General features: G+C 50.0%; 1 protein-coding gene across 6 annotated transcripts in view; it reads right to left on the minus strand.

Annotated features, from left to right (window-relative positions):
- Positions 1–4,016, minus strand: part of ARHGEF10 (Rho guanine nucleotide exchange factor 10) — a 107,157-nt gene extending 103,141 nt beyond the window's left edge. For 5 of the 6 annotated variants that reach the window (XM_087856480.1, XM_045811201.2, XM_045811200.2 and 2 more), the window contains exon 1: positions 3,942–4,015. The gene's annotated coding sequence lies outside the window, so the exon portion shown is untranslated. Of the gene's footprint in view, positions 1–3,941 lie in introns of all 6 variants that reach the window. The other variant, XM_045811196.2, reaches the window with a different exon arrangement.
- Positions 4,017–6,406: the final 2,390 nt, after the last annotated feature.

The raw sequence follows: 6,406 nt of genomic DNA on the forward strand, positions 1-6,406 counted from the left end.
TCATCATTAGCTCTGGAATTCCCTGGGTTGTGTCTACACTGGCCCACACAGGTGTCTCATCTAGACTGCTTAGCCAATGCCCTAGGGTTTCAAGCCACTCTCAAGCTGCTGTTAAAAAGGCAGGACCTGGCCGGATTAGGCAGACCAGCCAAGTGACTCGATGTGCTGGAAACTCCGACAACTTCCTCCCTGAACACCAACGCTCCCGAGTCCAAGCTTCCAACCTTCGCTCACTGGGCACTGAGCACCACGTCAGCATGAACACTGCTCTTTCAATTCACTTGTCTCTCATTCCATAAAATCAGAAATCAAGCTCCAGTCACCACTCCATTTTTCCGTTCGGAGGAACAGGGCAAATAAGAGAACAAAACACTGCGTGTGCCCAGCACACTTCTATCAAATGTGATTCCTTGGCCTTTCTCATACGGGCACCTCTACGTCACTGGCCCTACTAATGAGAGATCCCCCAGGTTTGATCATCATGTCTATGTGTGACTTTGCAGTTTTCCATTTGGTATTTCTATCTCAAAGCAAATGTCCATATTTCTTTCTTAAAAATAATAATGTCCACATGTAAGGGTCTGGATCTCCACAGCCAGACAACATGGCTCTGGCCCAGATAAGGACAAAGACACCACCTCAGCCCATGAAGCAAAACCCACACCCTCAGGGATCCCGACACGCCTCACAGGTGAAGAGCCCCTTTGCTATATGGAGTTGTCCGAGGACAAAGGATAGAGGCACCCTTCACCCTTCTTTCTGTTTTCTTCATAAACTCCCCAGTTCAAGTCGTAAGTGACTCAAGCTTCCAGAACCCAGGATAAGCCACCAGGTAAGCAGCCCCCCACCAGGGAAGGCTAACAGGGGGGCTCGATCTCCTGTGGGAGCACACTGAGCCACTCCCCGAGCTCCTAAACAACCTACACTCCTTCTCCATGTGTCCCCCTCACAGAGGGCACATGCCCTGTAACAGCTCTGAGGCTGTGTTTCACTTTAAAAAATAATTTCTGATACTGGAAGTTGGTTCCTGGAAGAGAAAAACATGAACACTCACAAAGGATTTTTTTTTTAATATTTCAAAAGGTCGTTTTCCCATTGTTTAATTAAAATAGGAAATAACCCACAGAGAGCCCCTTCCACTAGCAGGTACGATTCACTGCAGTGACTTAAAGAAGGGCAGAAAATAAAAGAGTAACAGACATTCCGATGACCTGTCATTCCCATAATCAAAGTTTTGAAACTTCACACACATGCAAAGAAAGAAGCACCAACAAACGCCTCGCCCTGGCAACTCTGACAGTCTGAATTGGAGTGACAGGGACAGACTATAAGGTTGTGTGTGTTGGGTGAGGCTGGTGGCCCAGAAGGAGGTGCTCGGCCAGCTCTCCACCTGTGCCTCTCCTGTCCTCAGCCGGGAACCTGCTCGCAGCCCTCACCTGTCACAACTGTCACACGGGAGACTCCCAGCCACCCCTGGAGCCCGCCCTGCCCATACCCTGCTGCAGAATGCACTCCGCTCTCCTCTGGGACCCCTGTCAGCTTTACCCAGATCTGGAACTCCCCTATCTGCTGCAAAGCCACAGGATTCCCCCTCTTCTTCCAAAAGTACACTGGCCCAAGGCTTTCCTGAGAAAGGTAGAAGGCTACCTACCTAATGAATGTTTCACAGCTTCTTTCCCCTTCTGTCGTATTTCTCTCCACTTACCTTCCTACCTGGCAAACTGTAAGCAACGTATCCATCAACATGAACGTGCTCTGAGATCTCAATCTTTCATTGCAGCCCTCCGAGGACTCTTTGTGCAATAAAATATACGACAGGGGATTTTAAAACTATTATTTATAGAATAAGACAGCCCAAATCACCTCATTTTTAGTTGCTCTTCATCAGGCAGAACAGTTTCTGTATAAAAAGACATAGATATTACCTTCCAGCAATTTCATAAGTAGGAAACAGAAACTCTGTGGGATAACCTGATTCACCCCGCATCAGGCAAGCAGTTCCAGAAGTCAGGCCAGGGCTCCTGAGGCCAAGCCCCTTGAAGCCACCAGCATGCCTCTATCCAAAGGAATTCCTGAAGACTCTCCTTCTGACTCCATCACAAAAGAAACTACAGAGAAAATATGGCACTTCAGAATATCTAGATGATATATACAGTAAAATTAGAAAGTCAAGCTCAACTTTTAAAAGGTAAAAGGCTATCCTGAATAATTTTGAATTTTTATCTACCCTCATTGTAACTCTTTCGGTGGAAAGAATGATCAATTAGGAAACAGCATCTTAGACAAATGACAAGACATCATCAAAGTCTGTATCTGACGACAAAAAGACACAATACACCTAATCCTAGATGTTGGCCACTAAATCCTATCCTCGGGCCAATCAAATAAATGCCGTTAGATTAAGTAGCAAATTATATTTTAAGAACACACAAACAGTAAGTCTCATCTTCCCTTTCTAACAAAAGAGATTTCCTAGGAAACAGATGTTCAGAATACACTTGTAAGCAATAAGTGAACAGAGAAAATGTTATCCCTTGCAATGCTCTACCTGCAGGGAAACTAAGTAACTCTTGCACCAAATCCGGAATACTGAGAGCTACTTAAGTCTCACTTTGTGGCTCAACTAGAGAAACGACAGAAGCCCATGAGGTTTGAGTTAATGAGAAGTTTTACCTCTAGCAAAAGTGAGTCACCGACATGAATAGTACATTACATCAAATATATCTGCTGTTTCTTCTGAACGTTGATGCCCTGTGACAAGCTGAATCATTTACTCAAGTGTTTATGTTCAAAACTCAGGGTCTCACAGAGAAGTGTCGTCAGGTGGGAATAAGTAGGCACCTGCGGCCTGCACACCTGCTTCAGTTTCTGGGAGAAGAGGAAACACACTTATCCCTTAAGTAGCAATTCCCTTCATCCTAAAGTAGACCAATGACTTTGTCTTTATAGAAAAAGGGAAATTACTCTTCCAAATAAACACCTCAACTCCTCATTTCTCATGGAACTTGAGTGGGGTCTGGTTTACTCCAGCCTCCAAGCCCCCACCTGGAGGACTTTCCTGCAGGATCCTGACAGCCCATTACCACCATCCCAGGGGACACGGGGCACAATGCTGAAGTTGGGGGGTGCTGCTCGTGGGCTTGTTACTGCCACACCTGTGCGTAGCTGGAAGGGGTACACCTGCTGAACTTGGGGGTGCTGCTCATGATCTGTTAACTGCACTGTCTGTACGCAGGATAGGGGCCACCCTGAAGTTGGGGTGCTGCTCGAGGGCCCATTACCTGCATTGTCTGTGCCAGGGGACAGGGGGCACCCCACTGAAGTTGGGAGGCTACCTGTGGTCCTTTATCCGAAGTATCTGTGCCCAAGGGCGCAGGGGACACACTTCTGAAGCCTGGGGACTGCACGCAGGCCGTCACCTGCGCTGTCTGTGCTCAGAGGAGCTAGGAGGACACCCATTACCTGCACTGTCTGCTGGGCTGAAAGCACAGGGTCACCACAGTAAAGCTGGGGGCTGCGCTGGGTCCGTTACCTTCACTGTTCCTGGGAAACAAGGGACACCCGAGCTGTCTGCGCCCGACCCGCAAACCTCGTGCAGCGGGCAGCCCAGAATTCACAGATCGGCGGGCTTTAGCGAGTTTGGGAGCATTTGGCAAAAGAGAGACTTTCAAAGGAAAAAGAAAAAAAAACTCGTTCGAGGCCCCGCGATTAACCCGCTGGACGCGCCCTTCAAGGACCCCCGCCTCCCCCCCCCCGGGCCCGCACCCTCCCCACTGCAACCCCCGCCTCCCCCCCAAGACCCCTGACTCCCTCCAGCCGACGCTCATGCCCCCACCCGTACCCCCCGCTCCTCCCCCTGGGCCCGCACCGTCCCTCCGAGATCCCCACCTCCCGACCCGAACTCACCCCTCAAGAACCCCGGCCCGCCAGCCCGCACTCACCCAGCCGGGAATCCCACCCGCCGTCCCTCAGAGCGCCCCTCACCCTGCCCCGCTTCAGCCGCCCGGGGATGTGCCCCGGCCCCGCCCACAGGGAGGCAGCTCCACCCCCACGCCCTGACTGGCCACATCCGACAGTTCCAGGAGCCCATTGGATTCCGTACCTGCCCGTCCTCGGCCGCGCTCCACCCTCACGCCCGCGCATTCCTGCGGGGCCACGTGGCCGACCGCGGCCCCTCCTAAGCCCAACGCCCCGCCTGGCTGCGCACGCGTGGGCGGGGGGTTGGGGGCAGAGCGCTCCAGACACCCGGCCCTCCTCCGCGGACCCTCTGGTTTGCACGCGTGGGCGGGGTCGTGGGCAGGACCCCCCCCAGACTCCTGGCCATTCCTGCTGACCCTCGGGCTGTCCACGCGGGGGTGGGGGAGTCATAGGATGGACCCCCTTCTTCCCCCCGCGACATCGGGCCCTTCCCGCGGACCTTGGGGCTGTGTACAGGTGGGTGGTGTCGATAGGCAAGACCCGCCCAGACACGCGCCCTTACCCGCGGACACTCGGGCTTGCACGCGTGGGCAGGACCCCCCCCCCCCAAGACTCCTGGCCCTTCCTGTAATTCTCGGGCTGTGCACGCGTGGGTGGGGTCTGTGGGCAGGACCCCCGCCCCGATACCCGCCCTTCCCCGCGGACCCCTGGGGCTGCAGACCACCCCCAGAGCATGGCCCCTTCCCTTCGGCCCCTTCCCTTCGGGAGCTAGTCCTGCCAGCAGGGGCGGTCCTGGCTTTGCAGAAGGTCAGCAGCTCTCAGACCCGCCAAGACTTGGGCGTTAGGATATGCAAGGATTTCACACATTTCCCAGGCACTTTTAAGAACCTAAAAGTAGTGCTCTAAGAGGGAAGACCTTCACCTTCTGGTTTCACCCTTGGAATGGCTCAGTGCTTCTTAGGCTCTCAAAGCATCCTTACACTAAAGTCTATTGTGGTTGAAGATACAGGCATATGCTTGGGTCTGCACCTGAGGGTCGAGCATGGACAAGAAAGTCGCCCTCTGTGCTGTTGTTAACCAGCAGCATTTATTTTATAATTTAAAAAGAAAATGGATTAGGGGCGCCTGGGTGACTCAGTCGTTAAGCGTCTGCCTTGGGCTCAGGGCGTGATCCCAGAGTCCTGGGATGGAGCCCTGCATGGGGCTCCCTGCTCCGCTGGGAACCTGCTTCTTCCTCTCCCACTCCCCCTGCTGTGTTCCCCCTCTTGCTGCCTGTCTCCCTCTCTGTCAAATAAATAAATAAAATCTTAAAAAAAAAAAAAAGAATGGATTATTGTTATAATTACTACCGAAGGGGGGAACTTGGGACAAAAGTATCTTTAACAAGAATATGAAGAAACCACAATGACACCTACAGGATGTTACTGGTTACAGGTAACAGAGGTGTTCACAGACGCTGGACTCCTCCCCTTCTCCTGTCCAAATCTCTGAATCATAGAAGTTATTTAAAGTCAGAATTTTAAAACTGCCAGACATCTTAGAAATCTCTGGTCCCATTCACTGGGCTTCTAGAATAAAACAATTGTCACGGTTAATTTAAACATTAAGTACCCCTAAAGCTCAGATGCTCTGTATAAGTTCTTTCCCTGCAAATTCTGACTGATGTAAATCATAGTTATAACATGTAAAGACTACAGGGGTTGGGAAGTAAATAACAATAGATAAGGGAATATTTTAGCAATACTTATCATTAGCATTTGCTCATTCTGTGGATCAGAGCTATGTTGAAAATGAGCTATGTTGAAATATGATTTCAGACCTGTCCTGCCTGCTGTGAAGATACTGGGGGCTGAATCAATGACAAAGCATACTTCCTTCCAGTGACATTAATATCAGAAAAATATTACAACATCTCTATTCCTAGGGTTATTTGAGTACCTTACTCAAAGGTCTTCCACCCAGATAATTATTTCAATGGCCATGGTGGACAGAGGTAAAAAGGCCAGCTGAGTTAGTTCTAGTTTGCCACACACTTGTTACGTTTCCGGATCGCGAAGACCTGAGATAAGAGAAAAATGGTACCGTGTGTAGAATACACAAGGGATTTGGAGTCCATTTGGGGATCCTACTTTGGTTTCTGACCCTGATTAAATTCTCTGACTTACGCAGTCTCTAACCATATAAAAATGTGACTAATAATATCTACATCACAGCTTAGAAGTTTAAAAGGGAGAACTCTACGAAGAGCCCGTGTGATGTCCGGCAAGAGCGGGTGCTCAGCAAGTCATAATAATCATTTGGGTGTATTTGTTCTCCCAGAGGAATGAAAGAATGAAAACAGATTGAAATAACATTTCTAATAGATGGCTCACAAGCTTATTTTCAAAACTTAAGGAAAATCACAAAGTGAAATGACTCATTTTTTGCATCATATTTCACTCAGAAATTGTGTTTGGGGGCCTATGAGGACAATACAGTAGCACCATCA

Source organism: Ursus americanus, chromosome 27 (genome assembly GCF_024610735.1).
Source record: "Ursus americanus isolate L20-20 chromosome 27, mUrsAme1.1.p, whole genome shotgun sequence".
Lineage (NCBI taxonomy): Eukaryota > Metazoa > Chordata > Mammalia > Carnivora > Ursidae > Ursus > Ursus americanus.